General features: G+C 38.4%; 1 pseudogene; it reads left to right on the top strand.

The window, feature by feature from the left end:
- On the top strand, positions 1 to 18,479 carry LOC120199010 (annotated as a pseudogene).
- Positions 18,480 to 18,697: the final 218 nt, after the last annotated feature.

Genomic DNA, 18,697 nt, shown 5'->3' with positions numbered 1-18,697 from the left:
ATTAAAGAATCACAGTTTTTTTTCCTAACATTATGTCAATGAAGGTTTGGTTCAACAAAAAGATCGTGGATCCTCTTCTCCAGATCCTCCGCAAGTATGCTATACCTTACAATTTCATTCCTATATTTCTATGTATAAATCTGATTGCTCATTGCTTTGCACTTACAGGGGAGCAGAACCCAGGCAGTTGGCCTTCTCTGCAGCGATGGGATTCACTTTGGGAATTTTTCCAATATGCGGTAACATTTCCCCCCTTTTTTTATTGCTTTGTTTTTCTTTTGATTGGGTTTTGATAACATTATCTGAAGAAAATGAAATTTTCTGCAGGGGTTACAGTTTTTGCTTTGTGGGATGGCAATAGCGTTGTTGAGATCTCATTGCCATTCTCCAACTATCATGCTTGCTAACATCTTGGCTACTCCGATCGAGTTGAGGTGATTTATTCTTCTGTTTTCATTCTAATTTTTTTAGTTCCCCTCTGTCGAAACGATTTTTTTCTTGAAAGGTGAGATTTTAAAAACCACATTAATTCTTAATTATCTCTTTTTTGATTTAAAAACAAATGCGATTTAAAATACCTCTCGTTTCGAAAATTTTTAGATTTCCTTTATGATCGAAAAATACAGTTCAAGGAGTCGCCACCAATCTTTGATTAGGGTGTGATTGGGCACCCAAAAATGCTTTGTCATTTTAAATAAAAATTAATTTTAATTAAAACAACAAATTGAGGTCTGCGTTACCAAAATCCGAGTTCGGGAGTCAGTTACGTGTGGGGAAGGATTAGCACCCCCACAACGCCCTAAATCGGTACCTAGTCGATTAATTAACGTCTTTGCAATGAAATTTACAAATTCGAATTTATTTTAATTTTTGATCCATAAAACAAAAATGTAAATTTAAAACATTCAAAAACACTCAAACAAATTAAATTAAAATTACCAAGTCATTTTAGAAAGATAAAGAATGTTCGATTATTTACAAATGTCGAGACCAGATCTTAAAAAGTTATAACAACCTTTTCTCGATAAATTTAAATAAACGAACATTTCTTTTTCTCTCGTTCCCAAATTTTAGGTGACGAGTCAATTTTTGTTTCACTTTCGGGATATACTTTCATTTTAAAATTATTAAAAGCGGACCTCAAATCAGTTATGACTGCCCACTTCGATAATTTTAAACTGAGAGGATATTACCCTTAGTCCAATTATGAATACGGTCGAGTAATGCACGTGAGGCTATCATGCATATTATGCAAAATAATATCATGTAAAAACTAATTAAATAGTATCCTATATTCAAATGAACACCTAAGTCTAAAATAAAGTATGGTGATATGGTATATACATGAATACAACGACATTGGCATACATTATAATAAAACAAATATATACAATAAAAATACTATTAGTAACTCGATTTCATATTCAAAATTACCATAAAGGACCAGAATAAAATAAAATTAAACTAAGCATGCAAAATAGAAATTAACTATTAAATAAAAAAAACATGCTAAGTGACTAAATGGTCAAACAACCAAAATTACAAATTACATTTCAAAAATAAACATAAAAACATTTCAGGACTAAAATGAAAAGCACTCATAAATATGAAGACAAAATTAATAAGGTGCAAAAAATTCGTTTAAGGACCAAAATAAAAGTTCCGTAAATTACACAACCAAGGTAAAAACAGTACGAAAATGGCTCTAACATGATTCTGGGTTAAGATATAAGACTTTTAAAAATAAGAGACCATATTAAAACAACAACAAATCTCGAGATGCCTGATTTTGGGGACCGAAATGGAATGCGCGCAGAATACTGGGTCAGAAATAAAAACTAGGAAAGTATCGGCTGAACGACGGCGTTTTGGCCTATGATTCTAATTTACTTCTTCTCTCAACCTAACCAACCAAAGACCTCAGCCGCTCCCTTCTTCTTCCTCACTCTCTCGACAGAAACCTAATAGCCTTCCCCTGCTCACCTAAAGCCTCAGCCACCGTGGTCCGACGAAACCCAGACCAACCTATAGCCAACAACAGCGTCGCTCTTCTCCTTGAACCACCATACCCGACCCTCATCTCTCTTCAACTAACTTCTCATCCCCTAAACCGACTATAGCTTCCTTCTTCTCCCACAGCGAGACTCCCAAAGCCTTAGTCCCCACAGGCCACCACTTAGTACAACTGAAAATGGCTAAACCGACCGCCTATGTTCTATGACATCCTAAACAAAACCCTAACCGAAGCAAAACGGCCATCACAAACCTCCATCGCTCAAAGCCCCAACAACGGAAGGAAGCATATCAATGAAAAAGTAAGGTAAAAATTTCATTATTGCTTTCATTTCAATAAACAAATTTCGTTTCTAACATTTTCATAATACATTTTTTTTTAGATTATTTTTTTTCAAACAAAATCTCCTAAATCACCTCAAAGATGCTAAGTTAACAAGCTTCTGCCCTAAGGAAGTAACCGTGGCACTGGAAATGGCCCCAATCTCTAAGGTAAACATACTGCTATTCCTTTACGTTTTTGATTTGGGTTCGATTCGAAACACATACACACAAGAACATTATGAAAACAATGGAAAATGAAAATAAAATAAATACCCTTGTTGATTCCGTGTGTTCTGTTTCCTTTGATTTTTAAATTCTTGTTGTACAACCGTTTGATCTTTGAATACCAGGGAAAAGAATGTTGTTTACCCTCACTATTTTATTTGTGGTTCTGTATGTAACACAAAACAACCAAAAATCCAGACAATCTTTCGTGCCTTTCTTCGTTGGTTTTCTTTTCATCGTTTTTTTCTTTTTTTGATTCTCCTTTGTTCTCCCCCCTGAAGTATTTTTTTTTGTGTGTTTATGTGAAGTCCCCCATTTCTGATGGTTTCCAGTAGTTAAACAAAACTGACCTCCCTTGTTCTTTTTTTGCGTGTCCCACGTTTCTGGTAGTTATTCCCCCACTATCTCTTTTTTTTCTGGTTTCTAACTTCCCAGACAAATTAAGCATCTACAGCTGCCCCTCTTTGTTCATTGTCGTGTAACGAGAATAGAGCAAAGATCAAAAGATGATTGAATTTGTTTGGTCCTGAGAATGTTACGTCAGGATAAATGATACTTGAAACATCTTCAAATGACGAGCCTGCTCCCTATTCCTTCAGGAAGTATAAGACTCGAGCAATCTTCATAAAATGTGTCTGCTCTCTATTCATTCAGAGAGTATAAGACTTGAATAATCTTCAATAAAACGAGTCCGCTCTCTATTCCTTCAGAGAGTATAGAACTCGAAAAATCTTCAATAAACAGTTCCGCTCCCTATTCCTTCAGAGAGTACAGGACTCACTCTTTAACAAACGTGTTCGCTCCCTATCCGTTCAGGGAGTATAGAACTCAATTTTCAACAAACTTGTCCGCTCCCTATTTATTCAGAGAGTATAGGACTCAATCTTCAACGAACTTGTCCGCTCCCTATTCATTCAGAGAGTATAGGACCCAATCTTCAACGAACTTGTCCGCTCCCTATTCATTCAGAGAGTATAGGACTCAATCTTCAACGAACTTGTCCGCTCCCTATTCCTTCAGAGAGTATAGGACTCAATCTTCAACAAACTAATTTGCTTCACTACTCTTTCGTGAAGGCTTATAGATGATTTGCTTCAAAGGTCAAACCTGAAAATCAAACATTATTCATCATGAATGTATATTTGAAAAAATATTATACTAAAAAATTTAGAAGTTGAGAAAATTTTTGAAAATCCATCTCCATCGGGAAAAACTTGTCTGGAGCCATTGGATATTTGAATCTGCTTTGACTCAATTTTCGTATAAACATCATTCTTGTCAAAATCTCAAGACCAGTTATCTTCATCTCGATGCTTTCATATCTTCAATCTTCAACTATCCTTGGGAAACCTGTAGATATTTAAGCCATCATGCGATTATGAATGTCATCCTACTCATGCCTAAAATGTATGCAATTATGCAATTCAATGCGTTTTCTTCTTTGAAGGAACTCTATCTCCTTTTGATCTCGATGGAACTCGGCTTCATCTTGGGCACAGAACGTTTGACCAGTTCACCCCAGTTAACAATCTCAATTCCATATCTCTCGGCTTAACATGACCTTGACTCCTTTCTTTCTTGAAACCCGCCAGTATCCATGACCAACTTCTTGATTAATGGTAACCTCATTGGGTCATCTTTAAAGGGCTGAGATTTTCTTTGAATTTGAGGATTTTAGTTTCCCATGGCCACACAAGCTTACATGTTTAAACCATTGTCAACTTCAGAATACCTGCATTTTCCAAAACCTTTTGCATAATAATACAAAATGATCTCATGTACTTCAAGTTAAGCCATATGTTTTAACCTTTCAAAATAAGATGTTTGCAAAAGGGAAATTATCAAGAAAAGACATCTCTTTATTTATATAAATACAGAGAATTTTAGGCAACTAAACGGCAAACTTTTAACTGGAAACAATAAAAGAACAAAAGAGTAGGCGTCTTCAAATATCAATAATGCAAATGCTTTTGAACTGGCACGCCGTTAGAATGTCTCGAATGTAGCTTCTGTCAAAAGGATCTCCAAAATTGTGATGCTTAAGAGTATGAAGTTACTTCTAAACTCCCCAAATCTCTATCATTGGATGCCCTAAACCAGTATTGAATCTCATATGCATTCAATTTCTCTTGGTTGTTTTCATCGAGACTCATTAATCTTTAGTCTCATCCTTGATCACCAACTGTCATTGTTACTATCCATATTAGGAGCTCTTTCCACTTCCAAAATTGATTCAGAACCTCCACCATGCACGAATTCTGAATTTCAAACTCAACTCAAGTCGCCCTTTGCGGGTTTTCAACTTGAGACCTCCTTTGGTTCCAAGACGCCCTTTTCGGGTTTTCATCTTGAACCCTCCTTTTATTTCTCTTTTTTTATTTTTCTCTTTTTTCATTTTTCATTTTTTTCTTTTTCCATTTTCTTCTTTTTTTCGTTTTTTTTCGTTTTTTCCATCATCATTTTTTCTTTTTTCTTCTTTTCTCTTTTATTTCTTCTTTAAGCAAAATATCTCTTAACAGCATCGGAATTCACTGGATATGGTAATTCTGATCCGTCCATTTCAGTTAGGACTAGAGCTCCCCCAGAAAAGGCCTTCTTGACAACATAAGGTCCTTCCCAATTGGGCATCCATTTTCCTCTAAAATCCTTATGAATAGGCAAAATCCTTTTAAGCACTAAATCTCCCTCATGGAATTCTCGAAGGCGAACTTTCTTACCATGTGCCCGTATCATACGTTTTTGGTACATCTGACCATGACAAATAGCTTTCAATCTCTTTTCTTCAATCAAATTCAACTGGTCATACCTAGCTTGGACCCATTCTGCCTCATCAAGCTTTACTTCTGACAAAATCCGAAGTGAGGGAATTTCCACCTCAATAGGTAAGACAGCTTCCATCCCATAAACCAAAGAGAACGGAGTTGCCCCAGTTGAAGTCCGTACTGAAGTTCGATAAGCAAACAGAGCAAAGGGCAACTTCTCATGCCAATCCTTATAGGTCTCAGTCATTTTCTCTATGAGCCTTTTGATGTTCTTATTGGCCGCCTCTACTGCCCCATTCATCTTTGGGCGATAAGTGGTGGAATTATGATGCTTTATTTTGAACTGTTTACAGACCGAGTCCATCATCTTATTATTTAAATTCAACGCATTATCGGAGATAATCCTCTCGGGCAAACCATATCTACAAATGATTTCCTTCTTCAAAAATTTGCATATTGTAGACTGGGTAACATTTGCGTAAGAAGCTGCTTCTACCCACTTGGTGAAGTAATCTATGGCTACCAGAATGAAGCGATGACCATTTGAAGCTTTGGGCGAAATTTGTCCAATAACATCCATGCCCCACATTGAGAATGGCCACGGAGATGTCATTACGTGCAACGGATGAGGAGGAGTATGTATCCTATCTCCATAAATCTGACACTTGTGACATTTTCGGGCATAATTGATACAGTCTGTTTCCATAGTTGACCAATAATACCCAAATCTCATAATCTGCCTAGCCATAACATGCCCATTAGCATGGGTACCACATATTCCCTCATGCACTTCTTCAAGAATCAATTTGGCCTCTTTCGCGTCCACACATCTTAACAAGACCTGATCCAGACTTTTCTTGTATAGGGTCTCACCATCAAGCACATACCCTGATGCCATTCTTCTAATGGTTCTCTTATCATTCTCAGTGGCCTGTTCTGGATAACTCTGATACCTTATATATTGCAAGATATCATAATACCAGGGGTTTCCATCTTCTTCTTCTTCAATATTAAAACAATGGGCTGGATACTCATAAGCCTTCATTTCAATGGGCATCATATTTGAATGCTCGCTCATCTTAAACGCTGCTGCCAGTGTGGCTAAGGCATCTGCCATTTGATTCTCTTCTCTGGGGAGGTAATTGAAAGTTATTTCTTCAAATTCTTCAACAAGCTCCATAACCAACTTACGGTATTCTACAAGCTTGGGATCTTTTGTCTCCCATTCTCCTCTGAGCTGGTATATTACCAAAGCTGAATCTCCATACACCTTGAGCATTTTTACTTTGCGTTCAACAGCAGCTCTAAGACCCAGAACACAAGCTTCATACTCGGCCATATTGTTTGTACAATCAAAATTAAGCCGACTGGTGAAAGGATAATGCTCTCCCTCTGGTGATACCAAAATTGCCCCGATTCCATGTCCCAAGGCATTTGAAGCACCATCGAAGTTCAACTTCCAATATTTGCTAGTGGATGTCACGGCTTCTTCTACCGAAATAGCCATTAAATCTTCATCTGGGAAATCAAAGCTCAACGACTCATATTCTTCCGAAGCCCTGCTTGCAATGAATTCCGCTATAGCACTTCCTTTAATTGCCGTCTGGTTTACATACTGGATGTCAAATTCGGACAATAAGATCTGCCAACGAGCTAATCTTCCAGATAATGCAGGCACACCCATTAGATATTTTAAGGGATCAAGCTTGGATATAAGCCAAGTAGTATGATACAACATATATTGCCTAAGCCTTCGGGTAGCCCATACTAAAGCGCAACACAACTTTTCAACGGGTGAATATCTTGTCTCACATTCAGTGAACTTCTTACTGAGATAATAGATAGCCCTTTCTTTCTTCTCAGTTTGGTCACGTTGCCCCAGCACACACCCTATTGAATTTTCATAAACCGACAAATAAAGAATCAAGGGTTTGCCTGAGATGGGTGGTGCTAAGATTGGAGTGCTCGACAAATATCTCTTCACTGCTTCAAAAGCTCTTTGACAATCCTCCGTCCATTCTCCTGAGTTATTCTTTCGAAGAAGGCGGAATATGGGATCACACTTTTCCGTCAGCTGTGAAATAAACCGAGCTATATAATTTAATCTCCCCAAAAATCCTCTGACTTCTTTTTGTGTTCGTGGGGCTGGCAAGTCTTGAATAGCCTTTACTTTATCTGGGTCTATTTCAATTCCTTTTTGGCTTACTACGAAACCCAATAACTTCCCAGATGTCACCCCAAAAGTACATTTATTTGGGTTGAGTTTTAGCTGGCATCTTTTTAGTCTTTTAAAGAGCTTTCTCAAATTCCCGATATGTTCTTCCTCTGTCTTAGCTTTGACTATCATATCATCGACATAAACTTCTATCTCTTTATGCATCATGTCGTGAAATAACGTCACCATGGCCCTTTGATATGTTGCCCCAGCGTTCTTCAGTCCAAACGGCATTACTTTATAACAAAACGTTCCCCACATGGTAACAAATGTCGTTTTTTCCATATCTTCAGGGTTCATCTTAATTTGATTATAGCCAGAGAAACCATCCATAAAAGAGAACAAAGAATTTCCAGCAGTATTATCCACTAGCGTATCTATATGTGGCAAAGGAAAATTATCTTTTGGACTAGCTCGGTTGAGATCCCTGTAGTCAACACACATTCGAACTTTCCCATCCTTCTTCGGTACTGGGACAATATTAGCCACCCATTCAGGATATTTGGCCACTTTAAGAAACCCGACATCAAATTGTTTTTTCACTTCCTCTTTAATCTTGAGCAGCATCTCAGGTCTCATTCTTCTCAGTTTTTGTTGTACCGGTTTACATTCAGGTTTTATTGGTAGTTTGTGAACAACCAATTCTGTATCCAAACCCGGCATATCTTCGTATGACCAAGCAAACACATTCTTGTATTCTCGAAGCAATTCTATCAAATCATGTCGACCTCTAACTGACAGAGTGGTACCAATCTTTATTTCTCTCTTATCTTCATCTGTCCCCAAATTCAAAATCTCAGTAGACTCTTTATGAGGCAGAATCTGCTTATCTTCATTCTCCACCATTTTCAGCAATTCAGAAGGTAGTTCACATCCCTCATCATCATCACAATCCTCGATTTCTCCTTGACATATAGACTTTTCGAAATCAATCTCCGGGTCAGAGTCATTAGCATTCATATTATTGATATCTGAGCTCCTGAAAAAATAATGAAAGAGAAGATATATATACATATATACATATGGGAGGATCTTTTCCCATATAAATAAATAAAAAGAAATAAATACATACATATATACAACAAAGAATGAATGAATGAAATGAATGGGAAAATGTTTGCCATTTGGAACTAACAGAATGCATCTTTTATTGAAAACAAGAAAAAACAAACAGCTTAACCCTTAACATAAAATCACCTATTGCCCCAGGGTATGAACAACAGGGAGAAAGTTCCAGTGCATTACTCTGTAAAAGATTTGTAAATTACAGGCAGTTCTTCCGCGGTCCAATTGTTCAACACAAAGCCCGGTGGTGCAGGATAAATGCCCATATCTCTCATTTCCTCAAATTCATCATCAGTTATTACGTTAATGCCTAAATCTCCCAAGGCATTCTCAACCATCACCTCAGTATTCCTCGAATTCCCTTGAAACATATGCCCCCCAGACATGAAAATGCTACTCAACGGCGGGAAGGTCATGGGTTCCCAGCTAAGGTCTTCACCAGCCAATCTGGCCTTTCTGATTTCTTGGCTCTTCTTAATTCCCCTCATCTTATCCCTCGAAGTTGGCTGATATCCCAAACCAAATCGATCTTTTTTAGTAATAGGGCATATGGGATTCACCGGTCCTTGTAACTGTCGGCCTAAACCCTTTCCAACTTTTGCTCCTCTTCCAAGAGTCAATTTAAGCCCCATCTTGGTACAGTTTGACAATCGAGGCTTTGGTATCTTCTTGCCTTCGGCCACAAACGTAGCATTGACAAATTCCAACGATCTGAAAGAACACTCGACGGCTTGCTCATCAACTTCAATATATGGAGCAGTAGTAGAAACAGAAGCAATAATGTCCTCTTCAGCATGAATACATACCAACCTTCCATCAATCACAAATTTCAGTCTCTGGTGTAATGTGGACGGAACTGCACCGGCCTGATGAATCCAAGGCCTTCCCAACAAACAATTGTACGTAGGCATAATGTCCATTACGAGAAATTCTACTTCATAAGTTGCTGGACCAATATTCAGAGGAACATCAATCTTGCCCAACACTTCTCTTTTAGTCCCATCGAAAGCTCGAACCACACTTTGACAGGTTCTCATAAGTGTACTATCTAATGGAAGCTTCTTTAGAGTCACTAAAGGCATCACATTCAAAGCTGAACCATTATCAACCAAGACCCGGGACAACACATGCCCTTTACATTTAACTGTAATGTGCAAAGCCTTCTGACTACCCATCATCCCAGAAGGGATCTCATCCTCAGAAAAAGATAAAAAATTATCGGCTTGTACATTAGAAACTAACCGATCCAACTTCTCAACGGGCAATTCTTTCGGAACAAAAGTCTGGTTCAAACCTTTAACAGAGCATTCCTATGGGCCTCTGAACTCAAAAGTAATGATAAAACAGAAATACGGGCAGGCAACTTGTGTAACTGTTCCACAACACTGTACTCACTGTGTTTCAGGAACTTCAAAAATTCTACCGCTTCACTCTCGGTTACTGGTTCATTAATAACAGGCTTATCCTCTTCTATCTGCACATCCACTTTTCCCTTTATCAACTGCAACCTTCTTCTCAGACTCTTTAGGTTGATTAAGAGAATAACACCTACCGCTTCTAGTAAAGCGTCCCACCTCATCTACTTCCTCATTCTCTTTTGTTACATCTCCCATCTGGAAATCATATTTCCAAGGCACTTGTTTATTATCCCGATATGGGAATGGAGATGGAGGTGTAATAACCACTTTCGGGGCTACCTTCTCAGCAACTCGATTTTTGGGAGTAATAATTAGAGGACAACTGGCATTGTATACCCCTTTAGATGATCCTTCTGAAGCGCAAACTTCCGCTTCCTCTTCTTCAGCAATCTCTCTAAAGAACTCAATTTCTTTACTGTCCATCATGTCTTGTACCAAAGATAAGAAATCAGGACATTGCTGAATACTGTGTCCTTCATTGTTATGATACTGACACACCTCTCCACTGTTAAACTGTTCACCCATCAAACTGGGCTTCAACAATCCTACCTTGACCATCTGGCACCACACCCAACTCATAGGTGATACCACCTCACTAACATTCCTTACAATTCTCTTTCCCTTCTCTTCAGTAATCGCGTTAACTCCTGCCCCTGCATGACTTGGCAACGGATTCTGAGCTATATTTGGCTGCTCACTGTCACCAAAGTTGATGACATTCCTCGTTCTCAAAGCTTGGACAACCTTCTTAAAAGCAGTACAATTCTCAATGGAATGCCCAGGGTTTCCTGCATGGTACTCACACTGAGCACTAGCATCATACCATTTGGGAAAAGGAGGTTGCATTGGTGTCACGTGATACGGCGAAACCACATGTCGATCATACAAAATCTGAAACAATTCCTTATAAGTCATCGGAATTGGATCAAATTGAGGCCTCTCTCTCCTTTGGTCCCTTACCCCTTGTCTATTGTCATTTTGTGTTGATGACCCTGCTCCTTGAGGACGGGAAACAGTGATGTTATTAGAATCGTAGTGCCTCACATTACTGACTTCGTTTTCCTTTTTCCTCGTTGGTGGCCTCTTACTAGACTCTCCTCCCTCGAGCTTCCCACTCTTAACAGCCATTTCAATCATTTCTCCTGCCGTAACTACATCAGCAAAACTTCGATAAGGATTTCCAATAAGATGAGAGAAAAAAGGAGCCTTTAAGGTGTTGACAAAAAGCATATTTGTTTCTTCCTCTTCCAATGGCGGGTGGACTTGCACTGCTATATCTCTCCATCTTTGAGCATATTGTCTAAAACTTTCGTTAGACTTCTTTTCCATTCCTTGCAACATCATCCTGTTGGGCCTAACATCCTTCACATGTTTGTATTGCTCAAGAAAGGACTTAGCCAAGTCTTTCCACGATTTAATATTAGCTTTACTCAACTGGTTATACCACCGGATTGCCGAGCCAGTTAAGCTTTCCTGAAAGCAGTGTATCAACAATTGATCATCCCCTATGTATCCGGTCATCTTTCTACAAAACATCGTGATATGCGCAGAGGGACACCTAGTACCATCAAACTTCTCAAAGTCAGGAACTTTAAACTTTGGAGGCAAGACCAGATCGGGAACTAGACTTAACTCCTTGGCGTCAAATCCATAGACACTGGTATCTTCTTTCATGGCTCTGACCTCTCTTTCTAACTGCTTCCATTTCTCTTCCAGCAAATTGTTTTGGTCCTTCTTGGCTTCTTCATCAAGGTCCGGAACTTGATGATATTGATGTTCTTCCTGATATGAACTAGATCCAGGCTGTACGTTTACAGAAGCACCGACTGGATTAATGTGCACCTTCCCGACATGAACAGGGGTCACTTGAACATTCTGAGATTGTTCTGGGGTTAACCCTGGATGATGAAGTGGGTCTTCAGTTACACCTTCTGGTATAGGGCTTTTCCCATGTTCTGGATTTCTTCCTTCCAACATACTCGCAAACTTGGCAAACATCTCCTTTTGGGCATTCATCATATCTTCTTGCATTTTCTTGATATTATCTTGTAACTCCGACTGAGCCTTCTCAATTTGGGCAAGTTTGTCTTCCATAACTTTCTTCCTGGTTTTGTAGATGTACTTGGGATTTTCCAGTATTACTCTGTCATAGAGTCATTTTGTTATCGCTGATATTCATTAATGAGTATGAAACATATGATTATGAATGAATAAAATGCGATGCAAAAATCAAATGCGTTAAAAATGCATATGCAAAATGCAGGGTGTTGATCCTGGAACGACTCCTTAGAACAACTCTTTATATTAGAACGACATTCAATTACAAAGTTGAAACATATCACAAATAAACCTGCACCATCTCTCCTATTTCTTGTACGTGTGCTAGTAACTCTACAATCTTCTGGTTTTCTTCAGCCTCAGGATCTAGTTCTTCAGTCACATCAGCAGCTTCCTCAGATAAAATGACCAAATATTGAGCTATTCCCCGCGCGTGGTTTAAGTAACAAGCAATAAAATCCTCTATTTGCTTAACTCTCGCCTGAGCTCGCTCCCACCGAAAACGCCACTGTATATCCCCCTCATAGGGAACTATCGATAGCTCACTTGCTTGCCTCTGAAAATCTTGAACCATGGCTTCAAGCTCGCTCACTTGTTTTTTCAGACTTTCAACCTCCCCCTGGCTCGAGCTACCTTCCTTGTTTCGGTATTGTCGTAATGCAGTCTCTAAACTTGAAATTTTCTCCTTCAACTTCTCATTTTGGGCTTGACTCTTTTGTAACCGCTGCTCTAAAGAATCATTCTCCTTCGATAAAATCTTAACTTGGTGCCTGCTTTGCTTGAGCTCTTCTTGATTATCTCCAGCTACTCTTTTGAGGCTCGCCACCTCTTGCCTCAATTCAACAGACTTACTCGAGCTAGAACCTGTCTGAGCTTTTACCATTCGCTGATAAGTTGACCGAAGATCGTCAAAGTCTAGCCGAAGTTGCTTCTCTACTTTTTCAATTCGATCTGTTCTACTCTTCTGAATATCAATCTCCAATCCCTTTTGATACACTTCATCTTCTAGCTTCTGTAAAGTCATTCTCCATTGTCTCCGTTCTGCTTCGAAATCGCGCTTGGCTAACTCTAATGGAGATGGCACCACTCTCAATTGTTCCTCCACTGGCTGAATATTTTCAGGATTCACCATCGGGATATTGTCATTTACTCGACCGCTTCTCCACTGCTCGTACTCTTGAGATAACTCGAGATCATAAGTGAACAGATTCACACGACGAGTTTGCTTCCAAGCCTCAGCAACCCCTTTAACTTTAACCTTATACTGATCTCCTTTGAATGCAAAATCCGATCCTACCAAGTCCCACGTGGCTGGGATGAACTGCCTCGATCCATACTGTCTGGAAACTAGTAGCGGTGCATACCCAACAGAACCCCATATACCTGGCAAAGGAACCCAATCTCGCTCTCCACATCGGTAAAGTATATCCGAAGAAGTATTCCACGAAGCTCGCCACAAAATATCTCCATCTCTGATATCCTTGAAGATGACCATCCATTTTTCTTCAGTAAAACCCCCAGGCCACTCTTTAGCAAGAAAGTCCTTCAAAGGTGAGAAACCGTCTAGAAATACTCGTCTTGGTGCTCTTTCAACATGTTTGAAATGATTCAGAATCCACACTAGCAGCAAAGGCGCACATCCTATAAAGCGTCCTTCTCCCTCACGCCTACAAGAACTCAAAGACCGGAACGTCTCAGCTAGAATGGCTGGAACAGGATCCACGTGCTTGTCTAATCTTTCAAACAGGTCAACAACTGATACGTCTATATATCCTAGCACTTTTGGAAAAATAACGAGCCCGTAAATCCCTAAAGCAAACAAGTCCAGCTTCTTTCTCTTATCAGGATGATGAGCAATTATTTCTTTCAGAGCAGCCCAAGAAATGCACTCACTGTCTCCCTTCTTCTTAATGTTTCTGATTACCCAATCTTCACTCATTCCGGTCATCAATAGTAATTTCTTCTTAAATGAAGGAGTGACTGGCAACTTGGTATATACTCTATCCATCTGTGACCTCGAACAACGGACCAAAGCTTGATACTCCTCTATTGTTGGTGTTAGATCCACTCTACCAAATGTGAAACAGCTATAAGCCGGATTCCAGAACTGCGCCAATGCTCTAAACAGATTTCGGTCAATAGGAACATCCAGAAGATAGGGAATATCACCGTACAACTGATAAAACATCTCTTTATCGACCGCTTCCAATCTTCCCCATATCTCTCTTAGCTCACTCAGATCATTCTGACGTACGTTGATGTGAGTGTAACCAAATAACTCCGACACGTATCCAGGCATTACGCTATCTCCATTGGTCAATTGGGACTGTTCCGACCACATCAGAACATCTGCATTGTCCTCAACCCCTTTCCGAACCATTCGTTCCATATTACTGGCCTTCTATATGGACATCGACCCCAAATCAACACCATGTAATGGACAATGCAATGCAAAACAGAAAAGAAAACAAGGCAAAAACAACAAAAGATCGGTTAGTAAACATAAAGCAATTAAGTCGGGATAATAATTTATTCAAGAATCCTACCCACATGCTGGCTACCCAATCATGCTTTATCAGATCCTACCCAACATGATATCTACCCCCATGCTTTGTTATCCACAAAAAGAAATCCTAACCGCATGATATCTAATTCGCATGCTTATTCAAAAATAAATCTAACCGCATGATATCTAGTTCGCATGCATTTATTCGAAAAAACAAAAATAAATGACTCAAAAAAAAAAAAAACTTTTCCTTGTGTACCCTCCTCACGGGATTCTTAAGGTTCGGGTTTGGTTCAACCTAAGTTCGGGCTCTATGTTCACTATATGCCGGGTTAGGTTCTAAAGTAATAGGTTCTCGAATTGTCCTTGCCGGTGCCCCCTTGGGCTGCCGAACCCTCAATCCTGGCCCATCACAGGCTTTAGGGGATCGAGTTCAATTTCGAGGGAACACACCTCCTTATGTCCATGCGGAGGTGATTACCATCACGAGGACCATAAGGCGTGAGCTCCAGGAGCGATCCACTATCCCATGCGGAGGTGAAAACCACACGAGGGCATAGTCTCTCACTCCTACTTAAATAGGACGGAGCGGGGTTTTAGCTCATGTTATGACAATGCAGCTGTGCAGTGTGTGAGGAAAAGCGAAAAAAAACAAACAATAAAAACACTCAAAATTTCCTAAATTCACACAATTAATCTGAAATCATTAACAAACAGATCAGTACAACTATTTAATTGTCAATCAAATTAAATTAAAGAAATCAAAATACAAACAAAACTTATTAAAAACCAAACAAAGGATCAAAAACCAAATTAAAACGAATTTGTAATTTTCAATTGCAAAGACAATTAATTAATCGACTATCGGCTTGACTCTCTAAAAAAAGTCCCCAGCGGAGTCGCCAAGCTGTCGAAACGATTTTTTTCTTGAAAGGTGAGATTTTAAAAACCACATTAATTCTTAATTATCTCTTTTTTGATTTAAAAACAAATGCGATTTAAAATACCTCTCGTTTCGAAAATTTTAGATTTCCTTTATGATCGAAAATACAGTTCAAGGAGTCGCCACCAATCTTTGATTAGGGTGTGATTGGGCACCCAAAAATGCTTTGTCATTTTAAATAAAAATTAATTTAATTAAAACAACAAATTGAGGTCTGCGTTACCAAAATCCGAGTTCGGGAGTCAGTTACGTGGGGAAGGATTAGCACCCCCACAACGCCCTAAATCGGTACCTAGTCGATTAATTAACGTCTTTGCAATGAACTTTACAAATTCGAATTTATTTTAATTTTTGATCCATAAAACAAAAATGTAAATTTAAAACATTCAAAAACACTCAAACAAATTAAATTAAAATTACCAAGTCATTTTAGAAAGATAAAGAATGTTCGATTATTTACAAATGTCGAGACCAGATCTTAAAAGTTATAACAACCTTTTCTCGATAAATTTAAATAAACGAACATTTCTTTTTCTCTCGTTCCCAAATTTTAGGTGACGAGTCAATTTTTGTTTCACTTCGGATATACTTTCATTTTAAAATTATTAAAAGCGGACCTCAAATCAGTTATGACTGCCCACTTCGATAATTTTAAACTGAGAGGATATTACCCTTAGTCCAATTATGAATACGGTCGAGTAATGCACGTGAGGCTATCATGCATATTATGCAAAATAATATCATGTAAAAACTAATTAAATAGTATCCTATATTCAAATGAACACCTAAGTCTAAAATAAAGTATGGTGATATGGTATATACATGATACAACGACATTGGCATACATTATAATAAAACAATATATACAATAAAAATACTATTAGTAACTCGATTTCATATTCAAAATTACCATAAAGGACCAGAATAAATAAAATTAAACTAAGCATGCAAAATAGAAATTAACTATTAAATAAAAAAAACATGCTAAGTGACTAAATGGTCAAACAACCAAAATTACAAATTACATTTCAAAATAAACATAAAAACATTTCAGGACTAAAATGAAAGCACTCATAAATATGAAGACAAAATTAATAAGGTGCAAAAATTCGTTTAAGGACCAAAATAAAAGTTCCGTAAATTACACAACCAAGGTAAAAACAGTACGAAAATGGCTCTAACATGATTCTGGGTTAAGATATAGACTTTTAAAAATAGAGACCATATTAAAACAACAACAAATCTCGAGATGCCTGATTTTGGGGACCGAAATGGAATGCGCGCAGAATACTGGGTCAGAAATAAAAACTAGGAAAGTATCGGCTGAACGACGGCGTTTTGGCCTATGATTCTAATTTACTTCTTCTCTCAACCTAACCAACCAAAGACCTCAGCCGCTCCCCTTCTCTTCCTCACTCTCTCGACAGAAACCTAATAGCCTTCCCCTGCTCACCTAAAGCCTCAGCCACCGTGGTCCGACGAAACCCAGACCAACCTATAGCCAACAACAGCGTCGCTCTTCTCCTTGAACCACCATACCCGACCCTCATCTCTTCAACTAACTTCTCATCCCCTAAACCGACTATAGCTTCCTTCTTCTCCCACAGCCGAGACTCCCAAAAGCCTTAGTCCCCACAGGCCACCACTTAGTACAACTGAAAATGGCTAAACCGACCGCCTATGTTCTATGACATCCTAAACAAAACCCTAACCGAAGCAAAACGGCCATCACAAACCTCCATCGCTCAAAGCCCCAACAACGGAAGGAAGCATATCAATGAAAAAGTAAGGTAAAAATTTCATTATTGCTTTCATTTCAATAAACAAATTTCGTTTCTAACATTTTCATAATACTTTTTTTTAGATTATTTTTTTTCAAACGAAATCTCCTAAATCACCTCAAAGATGCTAAGTTAACAAGCTTCTGCCCTAAGGAAGTAACCGTGGCACTGGAAATGGCCCCAATCTCTAAGGTAAACATACTGCTATTCCTTTACGTTTTTGATTTGGGTTCGATTCGAAACACATACACACAAGAACATTATGAAACAATGGAAAATGAAAATAAATAAATACCCTTGTTGATTCCGTGTGTGTTCTGTTTCCTTTGATTTTTAAATTCTTGTTGTACAACCGTTTGATCTTTGAATACCAGGGAAAGAATGTTGTTTACCCTCACTATTTTATTTGTGGTTCTGTATGTAACACAAAACAACCAAAATCCAGACAATCTTTCGTGCCTTTCTTCGTTGGTTTTCTTTTCACCGTTTTTTTCTTTTTTTGATTCTCCTTTGTTCTCCCCCTGAAGTATTTTTTTTGTGTGTTTATGTGAAGTCCCCCATTTCTGATGGTTTCCAGTAGTTAAACAAAACTGACCTCCCTTGTTCTTTTTTGCGTGTCCCACGTTTCTGGTAGTTATTCCCCACTATCTCTTTTTTTTCTGGTTTCTAACTTCCCAGACAAATTAAGCATCTACACCCTCCCTCCATTTTTTGATTACTAAGTTACTTTTATTTCACTTCGTTTTATCTATGGATGTATCTGCGTTGTCGTCTAGTCTGGTGGTGCCTTTCTTCGCTTAGGTGAAATGTTATCTGTGGACCTCATTTTTCCTTAACTTCTGATGCCTTGAAGAAAGTTTTGACTGGCCAAGCTTCGAGTGAACTCCTCTTTAGTATCGCCGTGCTGTAAGCCTCCATTTTCTGCTCCTACCTTATTTCACTTGTCTTTTAATTATGTTTGTTCCTACTGCACTATATTCGATTTCATCTTCTTCATTTTTTTCATATTACGGTAGATAGGGATGTCAATTTTGATATAATTGAATAATAAATTGTTAAGTTAACCAAATTGAGCTTTGAAGCTTGAAATTTTCAGTGATAGAAGGATTTCTCCAGGAACCCCTACTTTATTTGGATGGTGTATGGGTGATGGTAGCATTGTGAATTAGTGTTGAATCAATTAACCGTCTGAGTTTGTTAAGCCTATTGTTCTACTTTACCTTAAGATGTTATATGCCTTTGTCTATATCTGATTGTATTTTCAATAATCAGGTAAGAGGCATGTGTGTCTTCATGTGAATTTATTTTTCTTCCCAAGTTGTCTGAATGGAAATTTGCTTATACACATGTTTTAATGTGAAACATGGAAACATTTTTGGTAAAGGTT

The sequence above is a fragment of the Hibiscus syriacus genome, unplaced genomic scaffold (genome assembly GCF_006381635.1).
Source record: "Hibiscus syriacus cultivar Baekdansim isolate YM2019G1 unplaced genomic scaffold, ASM638163v2 tig00005294_pilon, whole genome shotgun sequence".
In the NCBI taxonomy this organism is placed as follows: domain Eukaryota; kingdom Viridiplantae; phylum Streptophyta; class Magnoliopsida; order Malvales; family Malvaceae; genus Hibiscus; species Hibiscus syriacus.
Note: the sequence above shows the minus strand (reverse complement) of the source record. Positions and strands in the feature narration are given on the sequence as shown.